Here is a 20,341-nt window from a genome sequence, read left to right as displayed (position 1 = left end):
GACGGTTGCCGGGCATGTGGTGTCCGGTTGTTTGTTGTCCTGGTCTGGGCAGCCGGCTGCCTTCCCTGTTGCGGCTCCTTGGGGTGGCGATCCTGGATTGGCCTGTCCAGTGGGGCCCTTGTGGCTGGCCTGGCATTCCTTTAAGCCTGAGTGTTTTCCTTTGGCATTTCTTCTCCTGCACGTTTGTCCTTGTCTTCAGTGGCTCTGTGTGTTTGCTGTGGTGTCGTGCTTTGCTAGTTCCTGGTACGGCCGTACGGCCTGTCTTCCAGTCTCCGGGTTGGTGCCTGAGTGTTGGCTTCTCTGTGGGCTGTTCTTCTGTGGTGGGTTCCTTCTGCCATTTTGGCTGGCTGTTGGTTCACGGGGACTTCTTCTCCCCTGCCCTTTTCCTTGTGCTGGCTGTGTGGGGGTTTCTGCCATGTCTTGGCATGGTGTGCTCCGCTGCTTTGGGTTACCGCTTTTTGTTTCTCTGCCTACGCTGGTTGTTTCTCCGGGTGGGGCTTCTCTGGCTTCCGGTCCCCTTGCAAGGATCTGGTGGTTTCCCGGGCCTGGTTCCAGCTCCTTTTTTGGAGTCTTTCAGATATTCGTCCTATCCCTCTGGTGCTGTGTTCATTGGGCTTTGCCTCTGGGTTTGCAGCCTCTCTAATTCCCCAGGTTTAGCCTTTGGCCTCTCTGGTTTCTGCCTTGGCACCCTGCTAGTATTGTTTTGGTTGCCATCTGCTCAATGTTTGGTTGGTTGTGTTTGGATCCTCATCTTTTCTGTCTGCCGGTTGCTGGTGTTTGTGGCCCAATTTGTTCTTTGGTGGGGTTCGGGGTTTGTACTGATGGGGCCGCTGTCTCTTTCATTTTCTTTGGCTTCTTGCTGGCTCTCTGTTGTTTTGCCTTTTGGCATCACTGGTTTCTCCCTTTGGCTCTCTCTCTTGGAGGGTATTTGTCTGGCGGATGCAGTTGTGTTGTTCTGCAATGATGACTTCCGTCTTGTCCTTGGTTTTGCCCGTGGCTTAGCCTTGTGCTATGTTTTCAGTGCAGTTGGCCTGGTCCTTTTTGTGGCTTTGGTACATCTCACTGTATCATTGTCTTGGCAAGAGGGGCGAGCTGGTAATGCTGTAATTACTTACCTGTAATAGCGTTACTCTGAGTCCTTCTCTCACCTTGATGAATCAGGCCCTCCCTCCGGTCCTGTCAGGCAGTCCAACTGTGTGGTGTTTGGGCTTGGTACAGAACAGGAAGTGAGGAGGAGGGTGAGGGTGTTTTATACATTGTGAATTGAGGCACAGGGGCCTCACTATATGTTTCATCACAGAGAGAGAAGGACTCATAGTAATGCTAGTACCATCAAGTAATCACAGCATTATGGTTCATTGAGCACCGGGGAACTGAGCACTGTGTTCTATAATGGCGGACAGAATAGATTTTCTTTGTTGCACCCAGCCAGTCAGAGGCTTGGAGTCCCTGAATCCAGCTTTGTGTTTTCAAATCTGTAATGGTCAACGTGAAAAGTTCCCTTATCTAATCAAATGTGTTTTTTTATTTTTTATTTGGGTCCACGGATGGTCCATAAACCTGGCTTCAAAAGCCCATTTGTGAGCTAATAATTGAGAATGAGATAGCTCTAATGTTTCAACCCTTTACCCACCCAAAACATATACATGAAACAAAGCAAAGACACTTATACATTCATGTTTGGTGTGATTCCATTTAGCAGCTTTCTCAACTGGTCAGCAAAAATGGCAAATGTCACTTTTTTCCCCCATTCTTTTTTGCCCACTGCTTGACGGATCTGCATGAAAGTTTCAATCCCAACCCCAAATATGATTAACTTTTTTGGGGGGGTGTTCTGTAGATTTTTTGAACAGTGTCAAGTTATTAGGAAGATAAAAAAAGTATTTAATTGGATCTTTGACCTAACCTTAATCACCTAGTCACTATTACCAACTGCATAATTACTCACGGTTGGAGATATCATAAACAGTGAAAATTTGTTTTTTGATTTGCCTATAACTTTAGCACCATATGACACATTTACATGAACTTCGGTACATGCATTGCATATTTTGCTTACTTTTTATATTTATTAATGTATGCAGGTCCATAAACGAGGGGAAGGATGCAGCTAAAATTGAGGTCACAAGTGTTCATTTGCCCATAACTTTGGCCTAATGTGATGAATTAACACGAAATTTAGTAGGCGTTTTATATGTTCAGTTTTTGTTGGGTTTGGCAAGTTGCATGCAGATCCATCAAAGGGCAGGAAATGTTAAAAGGAGGGGCAAAATGTTTTCAAGGGTTAATATTTCAAATACTTATAAGGTTGGTATTGTTTATTGAAACTGCACAAAATTTGGCAAGCTGTTGAGTTGAATGGGTGGGGTCACACAATCATTCATTTGCTTCTAATGTACATGCAGTTTCATGGTTCTGCATAATACTAGTTAGACACTTTTGGACCTAGTCAACAAACCTAATTTTGTAGTACGTTTAGTAGTCTTACAATGGTACTGCTAACGTACAACAAAATGCTATTTACAAACGTATGTGCGGAGGTCTCCACCTATTTTATCTTTTATCTGCAGACACCTCTTCCCCATCTGTGGGGGTCTATGCACCAGTAGTTATACGTTTTTTTGTAGAAAATGTGGGAAGGAAGGGGAAGTGGCTGAAAAATTAAGAATGTATATGGCTAAAGGGGAGGTTTTGGCAGAAGTAATGAGGGGTTAGGAAATGCATAGTGAAGGGTTTAGGGAGGGACACACACTCACTCACAAAATAAACATCTTCCTATTCACAATGTTTGTTTCTATATTCTTTACTACAGACAAAAAGGACCCAAAACAGTCATAAAAGTACTCCAAGCTCGGATCTGGAGTAAGTCAAGCAACACACATGGCCACTCACTGGTACTGCTACACCCTCCCATAGAAAACAATGGTGGCAGGTTCTTAAAATAAAATCACTCTTCCCTCTACTTTACCATAAAGAGATCTCAGACTCAATTGCCAAGTGTTTGGAACATCAAATACAGTCATGAAGTCACTATTAGTAGGAGGTTTATGGTTGAATATGATGTTTATTGACTCCACCCCCTATTTTGGTGAATGAGCTCAGACAAAAAAAAAACACTTACCTGAAATGGCCGCTGTCTCTCCTTCACCCTCCGACATCTTCCTGCACTCTCAGCCAGCAACAGGAAGCACCCGCCCTCCCAGCATCCCCTTAGCCAATCACAACGCTGCAATGCAGCATTGTGATTGGTCTGAACGTCGTGAATGGGCGCACAGATGGGTATTGGGAGGGTGTGCATGTCCCTCACCAGGCTGTGTAATGCAGCTTGGTGGAGGACATGCAAAGTGGGCAGGTCTGCTTGTGGCGGCAGTTCTGCGCACCACCAGCCTGCCCTGCCCCAGAGCCACTGAAGTATATAGAAAAAATAAAATGATAAAAACAGTAGTTATTATTTTTTCCTTTTGATCAGTGGGGCGATGCTCCTCCGCCGTAGTGGAGGAGCCACCCCAGGCAAATGATGACTAGCCAAAAGTAGTATAGGTACTCAAAAGTGTAAGGGAAATTTGACACTTTCTTTATCAATAGGCTACTTAAAATGGTCACCTTTGCTAACGTTTGGAGTTTCATGAAATTTGATTATGGATTGAAGATGGTTGCAAAAGTGTTCATTTGATGATAACTTTGTGGTGTTCAACAAATCTGCATGAAATTCTGCATGCTGTTAATAAGTCAAACACAGTGCTGCTATTTTAAAGTTTAATGAGATTTGCTAAAGGGAGCAAAGTTTGAAAGGGGAAAGACAAAACTCTTTGATTTGCTAATACCATTGGTGCCATTTCATAGATCTGTACACAATTTGCAAACATTTGGCATGTTTAAATTACTTATGATGGGTTGAGCTTCCTACAGGTAAGTCGAGGGGGGAATGGTTAGAGGGGGAAGAAAAAAGTTTTCATCTGCTTGTAACTTTAACACCCTTTAATAAAATCAAACAAAATTCATGAGGAATTACACGTTTAGTTTTCTATAGGTATGCCGAGTTAAATGCAGTGTGGAGTCCAAGGTTTCAAGCAGATCTAACAAGAGGGGCTAAAGTTAAAGGGCCCGTCAAAAAAGCTTTGAATTTGCTAATAGCCTTGGCAACATTTAACAGGTTTCGCATTACAAATGAGATATCAGAATAGTTTTTTTCTTACAAACTGCAAATGCAGCGGGTGGTTGGCTACATGGGATTTTGGGTGCCTGCCCAAACTACTGATGCACAGGACCAAAGGCAATGTATAGCTGTGGTTAGCCAGCAGGGGGGTTTGCTCAGGACCTGGCCTGTTCCCAGGCCCTGTAGTCAACCCTAGCAACACAAAGCCAAACGGCATCAGAATGGGTGGTAGATACATGGCCATTGTCATTCACCACAACACCTAACGACCAGCCACAATATATACATAATCACCAGCAAAACCATTTTAACTTTCAATCAACAAAATTACAATCAAATAAAGGTATTGTTAGCTTTGGTCACAACAATACCTTAGTGTATGTTTAACTGGCCTCTGACCTTCAATTAAAAACACAATTAAAGTGTTTTTATGATTATGAAACAAAACCACAAAAAACAAGAAAACTCCCCAGTTCTGGTAGGCTCCGCAAACCACACCTGCCATGCAAACCATAACTCACATGCCTGAGGCAATGCTTATGATGTCACAATAATTAAAATGATAATTATAAGGAGGTCACGCCTGGACATCATTTGGGGGTTGCAAGGCGTCTTACCCCAGGCTTGCCCCTTGCGACCACCATTGGCACTGCCTTTGTGACCCCTGGTCTCAGAGGTGGCAAAATAACTGCCAGGAATTCAGGGGCAACTCGTCCTTATGGACATTGGTTGGGGATCCACTTTCATTGTTTCCTGTCATTTTTATTACACTAAAGATGAATAGTATTATTTACCATAAGAGTATTAAAAAAAAACAATTAGCTGGAATATGACTTTCCATGGCAGCTGAGGTAAGCATAAAATGCTTTAAGTGTATGTTTTGTTTGTGATTGTGGGTGAGAGTGTGCTTATTTGAGAGAGAGGGTGTCTAAGCATTAGGCCTGGGTGGAGTTCACGTAGTCGCTCTATGTGAAACTCCGCGAAGTGGTTCAAAAACTCTATTCCGCTACGCAGAGTCAAACGCAACGAGGAGGACATCCTCACATTGAAAATCAGGCGCAAATGGCACCACATGGTAAGCATGGGCACGGCCATCTTGTTTTTTTACTCTGTTTATGGCGCTGGGCCTACTTGACCAGCTACGCGTCAAGATTGCGGTGCTAAATGAGTATTAATTATTTGTTGTGCTTGTCTAATAGGATGTATGACGTTACAACGCACACTTTTACAACGCATGCACTTACAACGCATTTTTTACAACGCATAATCCATTACAACGCATGACATTACAACGCATGACACTACAACACATTTTTAAATAATACCTTTACAACGCATTACCATTACAACGCATACTACCTTTACAACGCATACCATTACAACGCATAATATTAAATTACATTTAAGGTAAGTATTAGATAGTATAGGGGTAAAAATTACTATTCTAACTCCAGGGGGTGCAACAGTAGGGTAAGTGTTGGATAGTATAGGGGGTAAAAATTACTATTCTAACTCCAGGGGGTGCAACAGTAGGGTAAGTGTTGGATAGTGTAGGGGTAAAAATTACTATTCTAACTCCAGGGGGTGCAACAGTAGGGTAAGTGTTGGATAGTGTAGGGGTAAAAATTACTATTCTAACTCCAGGGGGTGCAACAGTAGGGTAAGTGTTGGATAGTATAGGGGTAAAAATTACTATTCTAACTCCAGGGGGTGCAACAGTAGGGTAAGTGTTGGATAGTATAGGGGTAAAAATTACTATTCTAACTCCAGGGGGTGCATCAGTAGGGTAAGTGTTGGATAGTATAGGGGTAAAAATTACTATTCTAACTCCAGGGGGTGCAACAGTAGGGTAAGTGTTGGATAGTATAGGGGTAAAAATTACTATTCTAACTCCAGGGGGTGCATCAGTAGGGTAAGTGTTGGATAGTATAGGGGTAAAAATTACTATTCTAACTCCAGGGGGTGCATCAGTAGGGTAAGTGTTGGATAGTATAGGGGTAAAAATTACTATTCTAACTCCAGGGGGTGCATCAGTAGGGTAAGTGTTGGATAGTATAGGGGTAAAAATTACTATTCTAACTCCAGGGGGTGCATCAGTAGGGTAAGTGTTGGATAGTATAGGGGTAAAAATTACTATTCTAACTCCAGGGGGTGCATCAGTAGGGTAAGTGTTGGATAGTATAGGGGTAAAAATTACTATTCTAACTCCAGGGGGTGCATCAGTAGGGTAAGTGTTGGATAGTATAGTGTAATATTATGCATTGTAATGGTATGCGTTGTAATGGTAGTATGCGTTGTAATGGAATGCGTTGTAAAGGTAGTTTTTAAAAATGCGTTGTAGTGTCATGCGTTGTAATGTCATGCGTTGTAATGGATTATGCGTTGTAAAAAATGCGTTGTAATGGTAGTGCGTTGTAAAAGTTGCGTTGTAAAGGTTGTTCCCCGTCTAATACAATGCAAAAAAAAGCTTTTCGAATAGCATGCTGCTCATGCTCAGAGGTAAGTTACATTGAGTTTACATTAAGAATAATATTATGTTATCAAGATGAGCGAGGCAGGTGATCAGCACTACCTAATCGTACTTATTTGCGCCCTCTTTGGCTGATTATTTAAGAAGCCATTGCATACTCCTCTGTCCTCCTGGTGAATTAGTGATATCAGTGAGTTAGCATTCTCTGTGACTTTCTTATGTAACTCATATAGTCCCAAGCAATTTCAAAGTGATGTGTAGAACTAGTATTCATTGCAAAAAAGGGAGACTGAGTTGGTCCATCAAGGGGGTTGAGAAATGAAAATAGAATTACAGATTATTCATTGCAACTCATTAGTTCCAAATATTGTTTTTGTAAAGGAAATTTGGAAAAGGGATTTTAGAAATTAGTTTGGCCAACTCAACTATAGTCGAAACTAGTACCATATGGACTCTGATTTAGATAAGTACAATGTTACTGCGTTTGACTGTCATAATACTTTTGTTGAGATTAACTATGCCATTAATCTATTTTCTTTTATCTTCTTTATTTCTTACATCAGCACCCAAGGGCAACTCCCCTATCCAATCCTGTTATGCCTAGATAATCATTTTTCCCCATTATTTCATGGATGTTTTGTTTTGGTAGCTGGCTTTTTCTGGTCTGTAGTTTTCTTCTGCTTCGTTGTTCATCTTTCTATATCCTCTATATATCTTATGATACAGTAAGACTAAGAACAGATTTTTGCTACTCTACTGTCTACCTTGTATGTTTGTTGAGACAGATTTGTTTTTCTACCTCATGCTCTAACAGTTAACAAGAGAGTGGCCATGGTCCGGGACCACACCCCCCCAACACCCAATGTTGTGCTGCGTAATTCATTTATACAGGATACCAGCAGTTTCCATGGCAGTGCAACATGGCTGGAAATTATGAGGTCCCTTTGCATTTACCAACCAACAGCATATGTCATTTATTGACCACTATTATTTCACCCCTTCATTGCGCTTCATTGACTCAGTCATCATCATCATAGGATATAGCTCTGCCCCTCCATTACAAAAGCTTTAAGTTGGCTTGACTACCTGGCTTTTCTAACATTGTGAATGAACCGAATGCGAACGAACAACTGGAGTGGTGTATGCAGTTGTATTTGTTTTTATTAAAAAAATGAAGAGGGGGGTCGTATCTGGCTTCTGAATGTTATTTCCTAGTTACACAGAGTGCCGCTGGCTTAAGTGCCACTGCAGGAGCAAGAAATTCAGTTAGGGGAGGAGAAACAGCAGCAGGGACAGGCAGTGGTGGTTAGTAACATTGTTTACTTTTTGACAATTACCATTATACTCACTCACTACAAGTGTGTAGTTAGAACTCACTTGTGATCATTAACTCCCTGCTTTACCAGCTACATTGGTGATTGAGTTATGACCTCATATATCTGCAACTCAGCAAAAGCTCACTTAACCTAAACTGAAAATGAAGGTTTGATGGAAACATGAAAGAATGGAAGGTTAAAGGAAAGGATGGGTGTAATGGTATATGAGTGAAAGGAAATGATGCATGGATGGGTGAAAGGATGCTTGGGTGAGTATTGAGTAAATGGATGGATGGGTAAAAGGATGATTGAAAGAAAGGGAGGACACTGAATGGATGGATAATGGATTGGAAATTTGGATGAAAGGCTGGATGAGAGAAAGTAAAACCTAAATCATGGTGGCTGTGGGTGAATATAGTAGGAAGAAGGAAAGGATGATTGGATAATTGCTTGGATGAATAAACAAGGGAGCTTTCTTAGAGAGGGGCATGCTGCTCACCTACTTTGTTTACTTTGTTTTATGGCTACCAAGGCTATGGTTGAAAGTGGGAGGTACTTTCATTTTTGCTCTAAACCTTGACTCACTGTATTTGTTAAGCGAGGCAGATATGTATCCCACCCATCATCATTCATCACCACCCTCCCTGCCCATGACATTTCGCCACCCATGATCGTAGTGCAGTATGGTTTTTGACTGCAGTGTTGGTTGTGTAAAGTGCCTATGCTTCAGTTAATGCTACATTTACAAAGTTTGCAATGCATTGCAAACCAACCACAAAAGGTGTATTTTCCTTCGCCCACTCAGTCACCTCTTTGCACTACACTCCTTTATTCTTTCCTACGTTCTTCAGTCCCTGCCTACCAAAAAAATTGCAAAATCCATTCTTCGCATATGCCACATTTTGATGGCCATGTGAAGTGATTCCAAAATATAGTTCGTGGATTCCCATATTTTATGCCTGTTCAGATTTTTCCCTTTAGATTTTTTTCTATGACAGTGACTGAAAAAGCAAAGCTTAGGCACATAGCGAATCAATGATCAGAGACACCTGTCTATTCTATAGCAAAAGCTCTACCTACTTGCCTAATTCCTCTACCTTACCCTGCAGTAGAGTGAGTCAAGTTTATTTTCATTACTGCCCAGTGAACAAATTTGTTGGAAATAACTTGTGGTGGTGGGTGAGGCCAGTGAGTGAAGTGGGACTAAGTGCCTGATTTGATTTCAAGTTTGCCATAAGGGATACTCTGTCACGAACATGCCAAATACAATCTATATAGACCGTTCCTTTCCCTGTAGTGTAGTGCATTTTTCCCCACCGCCTACTTACGGCAGGCAGGATAATAATACCCACATTTTATATATGACGTGTGTAATGCAGTATCTTACTTTTTATTCACCTGCCTCTTTGGAATCAGGGTAGAAAGTGAAAGACATTTGGAGTAGAGCAGGGCCATTGGAATTAAAGATAGAAAATTGCCAACTGCAGCTGCCTCAGACAGTAGCAAAGTACCTGAAGCGCTAGCTAGCATGCCTCTATTAATTTATCACAACAACTTGCAGTCCAAAGTGCATAATGCCTTACTCATTATTGAGAGGTAATTTATTTGTATTTTACCCCTCAAAGTGGCTGATTAGTTACTAGAAAAGCATTTAAAATGAAAAATCACTATTTTGTTAATCTGGTGTTATTCTGCCTTAATTCTTTTCTGTCAGACAATCAGTGATTTTTATGTGAGGCATGTGTGAGTAAAAAATAAAATTGGTCTGTGACTCTCCTAATCATAGCAACTTTGTAGGAAAGTAGGATCTGCTTCTTATGGTTACCCCCACTTTTTTGCTTGATGTGATGCTGTTTTTGACTAGTCTGACTGGGATACTGCTAATCAGGACCCCAGCTATCTGTTTTCTCCCTAAATTGGTTTATTCAGTACTTAGGTACACTCCAGATTGGATACTGGGGTACCCTTATCAGTCCCTAGTATATGTTACTAAGGTACCCAGGGCATGGGTATCCGATAGGTCAGCCATGGGCTGAAGCATGCATTATGCCACCCATGGGTGACCATGCAAATGGAACTACAGGCCTGCCATTGCAGCCTGGGTAAGTTGGTGCATTCACCACTCACTAAAGATATAGATTTACTATATCTAAAGGTCACTGCACGTAAAACCTATAAGTCACCCCCATAGCAGGCCTTTGCAATTCTGAATGCAGGGTGCTTGGTTCTAAGTGAGAAGGTGCCCCTGCATGAGCCGGACACCCCTTTAGCCTACGGAGTCCATTCTCCCAGGTTGTCAATGAAGCAACCATACACTATATAGAGGGGCACTGCGTAATTACGTGATGACCATGTCAAAGACGGCTGCAACAAATCCTATCCTGTTTGGAATCAAACATGTTGGAATCATACCCCCACACCGTAAATGGTGTGGGGGTATGATTCCAAGCACTGGAAGAGCCCTCTGTTAGGCTCTCAGTGTCCCTGGTGCCAACCTTCTAGTACTGGATAGCACAATGGTTGCTGCCAACCAGAGACACATTTTTGCCCTCCTGCTGCTGAGCCAAGCCCGAGCAGAGGAAGGTGGAACAATAGGCATCCTGTCACAGGGAGGTGTGACCACCTACCAGACAGGATTTAGTGTTTTGGGACCAGGTAGGTGTGCTTGCCAGCGCCAGAAAGTCTGCATGAGGGGCACATTTGGTGTCCCTGTGCATAGTCCAGTTCAAACCAGTTCTGGGAACCAGTGGCTTCTGCTCTGGCATGAAACTGGACAAAGGACATGGGATTAACCTCCCCCTGTCCAGACCCTCCCCTGGGAGGGTCTCCTTAATCTTCCTAACCTTTTCCCTATGGTACTTAAGGGCTTACCTGGATGTAAGACCCTAGCTTCATCATAAATTAAGATTCAGAACTGAAACCACTGCACTTTTACCGTCTGGGCCCTCTAGATTTTGCTGGACTCCATTTGGGCCTGACTTCGTCTGCCTTTCAGTCTGCTGCATCGTTTATGCCTGTGCACCATACAGGATCCGTGCAGGACCTGTGGAGCATCAAAGACACTTGAAGGAATCTCCCTTGAAGTGAACGAGTCACTTCCCTGCATTTGCAGGCATCTCACCACTGCTGACCGGTCTGCTGAACCCAAGCTCCAGTAGACTCCGAAGGGTACAACAACACAAGTGGTGGTTTCCTACGTCCCTCAAGGACTGAGCTGTCCTCTGACTGAGTTTGAGGCCAGAATCCTTTGTGGGGGCTGTATTAACCAAACCCCTATGCACCTCATACCTTTGCAAGTGCAAATGCTTGTTGGCAACTTTGTGACAAGTGCATTGGGCTCCAAGTAGCCCTAACCTCCAGCAACTTCTTCCACGAAGGTCATCAGCCACAATATCTTGTGGGCACCGTGGCCTGCTCCTTTTGGTGAGCTGCTTGAGGTCCTGTTGCGACTCCTCTGGGCTGGGGGTCCGTTTGAGGGTAACCTTTATTTTCCTTGGGATCTCTTGATTGCTTGGGGCCGGCCCTGACTCCCTTGCTTGTGGTGAGTCTCCTGGACCTTGCTGGTCCCAACAGTGCACCTTCTTGACTCCCTGCATGGGTTGCATTTGCTAAGGCTTGTTGGTGCTCCCGCTGGACTGCAACCCCTCAGCACTCAACATCCTTTGTGGAACAGCACGTATCCAGGTCCTGGTCTTCCTCAGCACCACCTGGTCTTTACAGTTGCGGAGTCAGGTTCACTGTCATCCTTCCTGAAGCACCCCACATTGGAGGGTATTTGTGTTCCAAGTCTCCTGGTCACTCCCAAGTGACGTAGACTCTGTCCCCTCTGCTTTCAGGTACTCCTCTTCATGAATCCATGTTTGGATTCCCACGGACACTTTCTCCTCTCAACGCAATACTTTCCTGAAGCCCTCCATTGGGTTCGATGGCAGTTTTTGACAACAATTCACACGTATGCACCCGGCTTGCCTGTTGTAGGTAACATGGGTACTAGTGTATCCACAGGTGGGGTGGCTCTCCAACCTTATAACTCCCAAAGGGTTTCTTCAGGGTCCGTTGGGAAGGGTCCATAATCTTTAAAAATCCAACCGCGACGTGCATATTGAATTGTACGGAGCACGCGGTCGTGTACTCACACTGCACATGCTCTCCGTGGGGTCCCTATCTACTTACCTTGGGTGGTTCTCTGGGTTCCCAGCAATTCTACGTCCTCTCGACATCATCCTGACTCGAATCGTGGTTCTTATACCACTTTCTTAGTATATGGTTCTCCCCCCCCCCCGCCCACCCCCGGGTCCACTGTGTATTTCGCGCAATTTACAGGATTTTTCCTGCTAAAGTATTGTGTGCATTGTGTTTATCTATGTGTTGGAGATACTTAAACATTCTAGAGAGTATTACAAAATAAATACATATTTTTATAAATACTTGGGGGCAGATTTATGAGCCCCTTGCGCCACTTTTGCGTCAATTTTAACATGGGAAAAGTGACGCAAAAGTGGCGCAAGGGGCTCATAAATCTGCCCCTTGGTGTGGTTCTTTCCACTTAATCTATACTATAAGATTGCACTCTGGTGGAAAAAAGCTGCTTTACACACCTTCTGGACTAAGCCTGAAAGCTGCTCTCCACAGCTACCACTTAGAGAGCTTTCTAAGGTTCTCTAAGACCTTTTAAATCACCATAAGGGTTGTCTGGACTGGTGCAAGGTGCACACTTACATTAGTGGAGATCATATACCAGGCCAACCTCTCACAAACATCACAAAATGAAATGATAGATGGAGTGTTGAAACCTTTCAAACACTCATCTCTAGATACAGATCTGGGTTAAATCCATTGTTATTTTGCTCGCCACGTCACCCCAGTTTGGACCAGCCATCTGCAAATCAATCTTGACCCTGATCCCCATGGGAACAGTCCAGCCCAAACTGCCAGGCCAGGTCCTTCCTGGACTGGAAACAAACGATTTTGGGGAAACAATCCTCATCAGTGAAGCTAGCTTGAATTCAGTGGTGCAGCGAGCAAGGGACACATGTCTGGGCATACCCTTAGTCACATAGGGTGCAAATAGCAACATCACAAAATAAAATAAAATGATGGACGGAGTGTTGAAACTTTCCAAACACTCATCCCCAGTCACATCACATCAACCCAGTTTGGATCCAACCATCTGAAAATCATTCTTGACCCTGCTCCTAATCATAATCACATTGAGTTCCAATGGCCTTAGGGGACCACCAATGTATTGCAACTGCGGAACCCACTACTTAATTTTAAACAAGTGTTTGCAGAGAGCATTGTTTACAATTTGTCTTTTTTCTTTTTGTATTTCTCAATATAGCTATTCCTGCTGGTCCACCCGTAGCACCCAGCAGGCAGGGGATAGTGGCCTGGCTTAAGCAGCAGAGGCTGGAGACTATCCAGTTGAAATATCAGTGGCTGGTGGCTCACGCAGATGAAGAAGAAGAGGCTGAAACAGCTACCACTGAACCAGGTCCCAGTGCAGCCAGTCACACTTAGCCTCCAGCCTCCTGGACATTCCAATGCCAGTGCTGCACCACCTGTCAGGGCCCTGACTGGAACTGCTGCCACCACCTCCCACTCTGACACCAAGAGCACATTGCTGCGGCCCATCCTGCTGTGGCTGGACCACATGGAGAAGCAAATGGAGAGCCTGCAGGGCAGGATTGAGTGAAGCCTGGACCACCTCCAGACCCAAATGGACAATGCCCTCTTTTAGCCTTTTTGTTTTTAAAAAACATTGTTTTGGTGGGGGAGCTTGTTGTGGTTCGAGAGGATTGGAAAGGAGTTTAGACTAGCTGTTTTTTCTTGGACTTTTGGTTGGACATTGGTTGAGATGGGTCAATTTGTTTGGGGAGAGGTGTGGGCCTGTTGTGTTATTTTTATAATAAAATGAAGGGGATAATGTTATTTCTTCACGATTTATGCCTGAAGTAGTTTATTTGTGTTATACTTTTGCTTTGCACTGATTTTTATCTGCTTATAAAAGTGTATACCGGTTAGTTAGTTAGTTATAGTTAGTTATATATACCTCTTTAATTACCTTGACCATTGGGGGGTTTCTGCCATGAGTCAACCTATATTGCTTACAGCAACCTAGATAAATAATTACTATCTATTACTTCTTTCCAGTGGCAGTTAGTTGCTTACTTACTAACTTATGTAGTACACTTCACTCCATAGTTCTCCTACATGAATATAGATGAAGCAATCAGGGGGAAGGCATCAAAACTTCACAAGCAAAGTCTCACTCCCACCCTGGTGATCTCCAAGTGTAGTATTAATTGGAAGCATTATCCTTTGCAGGCAACTAAACGGAAATAAAAGCACTGAATTAGTGGGTTATAAATCATATCATAGCTTTACAAAGACTATGGCATGACACAACAAAGAATAACTGATAGTGATCAAATAACAAAAATTGCAATAATGGTAACTTCTTCTTAGCAATGGAGAGCTAGTATTTAATTAAAACTAAAGTTATGAAATCCGCGAGTCATGAAAAGTGGACTCAAAGACTGGGAGGACATGGTTAAGCGTTTACGTAACACAAAGCCTGATGATGCTGACAACTCATGTTCTTTTATATCTAAAATATGGATCACTATTATGCTTGGGTAGGTAAATGGGACCAATGTGGGCTATTGCTTAGGTAATAGAAGATCCTGAAGTGAGTTGGTGTCGCTTTCACCGCATCCACCCCTACAAGTGTGTGATCCATTTATGGTGTCAATTAAGTCGCATCTCAATAAATCACACAGCCTGTGGGAAAAGGTTTAGGGGTTTGATGAATGGATGGCAAAGGGGATTTGGGGAAAGGTATGATAAAGAGAAACACTACACAAGGACAATATTCCTCTGGGTGATGAGCAGCACATTATCATCATCAATCTGTTGTGGAAGCAAACGAAGGAATGAGTATGACACAGCACAGTTAAATGCAGTGCAAACAGTCCTTCTGCCCCTGAGACTAGGAGTTATCCAGTATCTAAATGTTCTGTCTTCTAGGTTTGAAAAAATCAAATTATGGAGAAGCGAACCCACCCAGTTCTAAAAATATGATTGTTAGAAGAAAAAGGATACTGTATTGCTAAAGTGGGTGGTGCATCTGTATTCTCCCCAGGAATTTTCATAACACTTGGGTGCCTGTCTGGACTGGTCAGGTAGGTAAGCAGGAGTGTTGAGCTCAGCTTTCGGCTTTTGTTCATGCAGGAAGTGAGAAGACTTGTGGGTTGTAAAACAGAAACTGTGCTGTAATGTAGCGTCAAGAGGAGGACAGAAGAAAGGTAAGCTTCATGAGTAGTGTACCAAGAAGACATAGAGGCAGAGCAAAAAGCAAGAGGACTTGGAGTGAAACTTGAGTGATTGTGAGGGACCAGTGCCACCAGTGCAACATACACACTCAGCAGCATTTCCCAAATCAACACACCTCTCCACATTCCACATAGCTGTGTACTAGGCCTCAGAGTCATGGTTTCCCTTTGAAGTTGATAACTTCTTTCTTCTAGCTGTTCATGAGGTAGTCCCTTCCACCCTTCTCTTGACTCCGAGCAACTCCGTCCCAGTTCTGACCCGAGCAAGATAGACCTGTAGTGCACTGCTGTTGAAGATCAAATATAGAAACAGTATTGCAGTACTTTGTATAGGTTTTTGTTTGTTAGCTAAAGTGACTGGTCTGGTCTCTGAAGAACCAGAAAAAAGGAGTGGACCCTGCAAGTAAATCTGGCTAAGTGTGATAGGGCCAGTCACCTCCAGGAATAATGATCACCCATCATTCAGGCCCCAAACATTACACATCATAATAATCAGGATTATGAATTACAGGTAAACACCCTCCCTCACTACCTGCCACCACATGTATCATCAAACCTCCCTCACAATCACTCAATAATATATCACTAATTGGTGCATTAGTTACCCGTTCTAAGCTAAGCACGGTTGTAGGTAGACAATTGTATCTTCTATTTGATGCAAGCAACAGATTGGAATTTGCCAGTCTTGTAAATCAAATGATCTTCTGGAGCAGCCCTTCAAGGTGATGAAACATGAAGAATCATAGGAGTGTATAGTTTACTGTATTGTGTGATTTGTTAAAAAACCTTTGCAACAGTATACAAAGACAAAGGTTCATTACTAAGTGCTTAACTTTGAGAATAAAGTTAAAAACATTATTATGTCCTTAAGTACTGACTTTGACGGTGAAGTTAAGAACACCATTAAGACCTAAGATCTTAAAGTTCATTAAGTTCTGGCTTAAACAGTTGGGAATTAAAAAAGAATTACAAATGAATTAAGGAAGAATCATTATAACATAGAAGCCTCTGTTGCCTGATGTACAGACCATGATACTGTGTAGATTATATTCGATTAGAGAAGAGAGTTTAGCATCTTCCTAATGGAGGGTGAGAGGTTATGTAAAAAAAAAGTATAGACAAATAAACTCTTCTTGTGCCATGCATTAATAGTGAGTCTAAAGCATATCTGTTGGTCGATGACCGGAGGTGATAGACTCAGTAAGGCGAGGAGACAGGTTGCCAGTCTGATAGACTCAGTAAGGCGAGGAGACAGGTTGTCTGTCTGTCCATCGTGCACACATCTTGCCTCCTCTAGCTTCTTAATGAAGCGATCCTTAAATCTGACCAAGGCATAGTTCAGATTAGTATTCAAGGGGCAAAACAAGCCGGAACCGCTCATCAGCAAGATCTTATATCTTTTGCAATCCAACCCATTCGTAGCAATGTCCTTATATCTTCTAAGAGATTAGAACACAGGCATATCACGTGTGTATTATATCCTCCTTGTGTTGGCTGCAGAGCCGACACGTTTCCTGGGCACAGTCTCTTTTCCATTTTGGATCGTGACAGGATAGGGGGATCACCCCCAGTCTCAGCCTTAAAAACTGAGGCTTAATACATTCATTGAAAGTGATCGTTAAGTACCGTTGGGGTTTCAGTTGGGGAGAGGTGCGTTGAGTCATCCAGCCGTGATTCCTTACAGAGAGGCTGGCACTGCTTCTAATGAAGAAAGTCGGTTCACACTGATTTTTGCTAACCTCTTGAAATCGTGTTGGCTGACATGTAGGTCCCAAAGGTGGCTCAAGCTGAGAGAACCAAGGGCTAGGGACAGGTAATAATAGCCCGCCGACCTATGGGTTGTATTCAAGTGGATCCATAAATCATAGGAATGGACCGTAAATTTGTAAAGGCCAATCATCTCAAGGAAAAATTATCACCCATCATTCATGCCCCAAATATTGCAAATCATCTCAATCAAGTTTACAAATTAGAGTTGAACACCCTTCCTCACTGTCTGCCACCACATGAATCAACAATCATCATTCACTCACTGTTGTAGTTTTCCTCTACCAATCCAAGCATGGGTAGGTTAGGTAGTAGGCATACAATTGTATCTTTGGCACAGGCAACGCATTGAAATTTGGTCTTGTAAATTAACGATCTTCTGGAGCAGCCCTGCTAAGTGATGCAAAAAAGGATAGCATGTGAGGGAGGGAGGCATTGACTCAAATTCCATGAAGGAATTATGGTGGTTTCTTCACTGCACACTGGTCCAACTGCAATACTCAGTCCAGGAAGTAAGTTTGTCCTCAAACTCAGGTTATTCACCCATAAGTTGGTTAGGTAACACATTTGATTCTGACCAATCCTCCTCTTCCTGTGCTGTTTTAGGAACGGTGTAATTAAGTGGTATGAAATGCTGGTTCATTTTTATTATGGTCAATCTATCCATGCTTTGAGGTGAGAGACTGGTCCTTTTCACTTTAGCAACTGCACCCGCTGCACTGAACACATGCTCAGCTGACACACTCGCTACAGGACAATCCAAACACTTTGTTGTCAGTCTGCAGAGCTCGGGCCATTGGTGCATCTTCCCATACCAATAGAACAATGGGTTTTGGTCCACATAGACCACTTTTGGATCATCAAGATACTCCTGGAATATCCCCTCGATGGTCATTGTTTGCCACTTGCTCAACCTCTTTTGCCATCGCCTCTGCACTGGACTTAAGCCCTGCTGATTGATACCAATACAATCAATCAATCAATCAATCACATAATTTGTAAAGCGCACTACATACCCAGGAGTGTTCCAAGGTGCTGGGGGGTGGTGGTGTTGCTGTTACTGATCGAAGAGCCAGGTCTTGAGTTGTCTCCTGAAGGTCAGTAGGTCTTTGGTTTGTCGCAGATAGAGGGGGAGGGTTGGGTCCAGTCCTTCTGTTGCTGTTGTTGCCGGTGTTCTGGTTGATGGTGATGTTGGCTGCTGTGAGACAAGACTGTCCTCTCTGGAAGTTGAAGGCGGCACTCAAGAACTGTGGGGTAGGACCCTAAGTTCCAGCCGTCTTCATCAACAATCTACCTCTTGTAGTTTGCAACATCCCCTTCAGAAAAAGAAACTAAAGTGGGCACAATTTCTTTGCACTGTGGATCAAGTAGTATGATACAGATGTACTGTTTGGATGAGATGATGTTGTATTGCAGCATTGCATTGGAAGTCAATCGAAAGAGTAAGCTCTCAACCAAGGCATGTGCTTCTGTGTTTTCGTTCACACCTGCGAGGGCGAACCTTTCAGGCACCTTCTTTGGCTGGTCCTGTAGCAGATGAAACAATGGGATAGCTTGGCCCATCATACTGTCCTCCTTACTAACTTTCTGTGTGAAACCTCAAAAGGGAGTAGCATCTGTGTCAGGCATTTGATTAGGCCCTGTTTCTCCACATCCCTGTTCATAGCTTTCCCAACTGCATCTTATCCTCTCTGAATGACATAGTTATTGATCTGTTTGTACTGCTCAAACACACGTTGCAACACGTAATATGTCGAATTCCAACACATTGGCACCTCTTGTATCAGCGCTTTAACTGGCTTTCTATTAGCACCCTGAATAATCCACAACTGCTTCCGGGCTTTTAAGGAATGGCTGAAATGAGTGCAGATTCTTCTGCAGGGAGTCTGTGGTCAGGTGGTCTGTGTGCTAAGGGCAAACAAGTCCCAAAATGAGGATATGTACTTTTATACTGTGCCACTGCCAAAGCCTGAAGGAGAACTGGAAAAAGGTGGGTGTGAGGTAGGGGGGCATGTAGTCGACTGCCTCTCTGCAGTGCATACTTCTACTCAAGTAGGGGTTAGTGCAGGTCTCATGTGGGGCTTTGCTAACATGGTAGCTAGCGGTGCTACCTGTGCCACATCCATTGGAGCAGGTTGATTAGCAATGTCGGACTCCTCTGTCTCTCCTTCCACAATAACTAGCTCATCATCATTAACGTCCTCAGTATCCGCTTCTATAATTTTAAGGCTTTCAGCAACTTTTCTTTTCCCTTGTCTCTCCTGGCATCTCCCGGACTCTAATGGGATACATGCCACATCCCCATCATCATCATCTGCAGTAGCGCTAGAAGAACAAGGTGGAGTAGTACCCTTCCTTTTCCTTGCTGGAGGTTTGAGAGGCAATGTCTCTAAAAAGAAGCGGTTCTTGGTTGGCAGGAATCTCGACCTCCAGTTCTGCTCCAACAGCAGGAACATGTACTATTGCTGGCGGCCACTTTGCTCTGTTCCCTGAAATGATTGAGTACTACTTTGCGAAAGGGACAAATAAAAGTCAACGTCACTGCTCATCGGCATCACCATGATTGCAGTGGCTGCCTCAATGAAAGACATGGTCTTGGGCTTAGGTTGGGGTGGTGCTGTTGATGGGGAAGTGCTGTTCCAATCTTGTTCCCCTAAGGCAATGTGGCAGGCTCACAACACAGCCCAAAAAAGGGTTCATCCGATAGCCACTGGTGGAAAGCTGGTTCTTCTCACTGACCACTTTCTTGGGAGCAAATTTCTTTGGGGCCATCTTAAAGCTCTCACTTGGTAGTGACAGTAGGCTGCACAAGCGGAAGAGATTGGAGGACTGTTGTCTGATGTCACTATACAGGCCTTCTGTTTGGTAGTACTGAGGGTGATGTCTCTTCTTCTCTTGTGCACATAAAAGCAAACAAGCAAGAAAAACATTTAGTGAAACGTGGCATTGTTGCAGTTTTAGTTCAGACAAAGGCAATCTTAGTGTGGTTGGTTACATATGTAATATTACCACTTTAAAGTCAAACCACACCCCTATACCATATCATTTATTTCCGTAGCAGGATAACACGCAATATGCCGATAGAGCTCTTTCCTTTATATCCATATATTCTAAAGGAGACATCTGTGGCACTCAGGTTACCGCATGGGTAAATGGAATAATAATCTTTTAAAATGGAGGTTAGTGTGCACCTACAACAGGCAATGTGGTCCAAGGGGAATTGGAATAATCATTCAAATGAATGGTGCTGATGTGTCTGCAATGCACCACAGCCAGCGAGTCCAGAAGGAAATGGAAT

This window comes from Triturus cristatus, chromosome 4_2, assembly GCF_964204655.1.
Source record: "Triturus cristatus chromosome 4_2, aTriCri1.1, whole genome shotgun sequence".
In the NCBI taxonomy this organism is placed as follows: Eukaryota; Metazoa; Chordata; class Amphibia; order Caudata; family Salamandridae; genus Triturus; species Triturus cristatus.
This window is presented reverse-complemented; position numbering follows the sequence as displayed.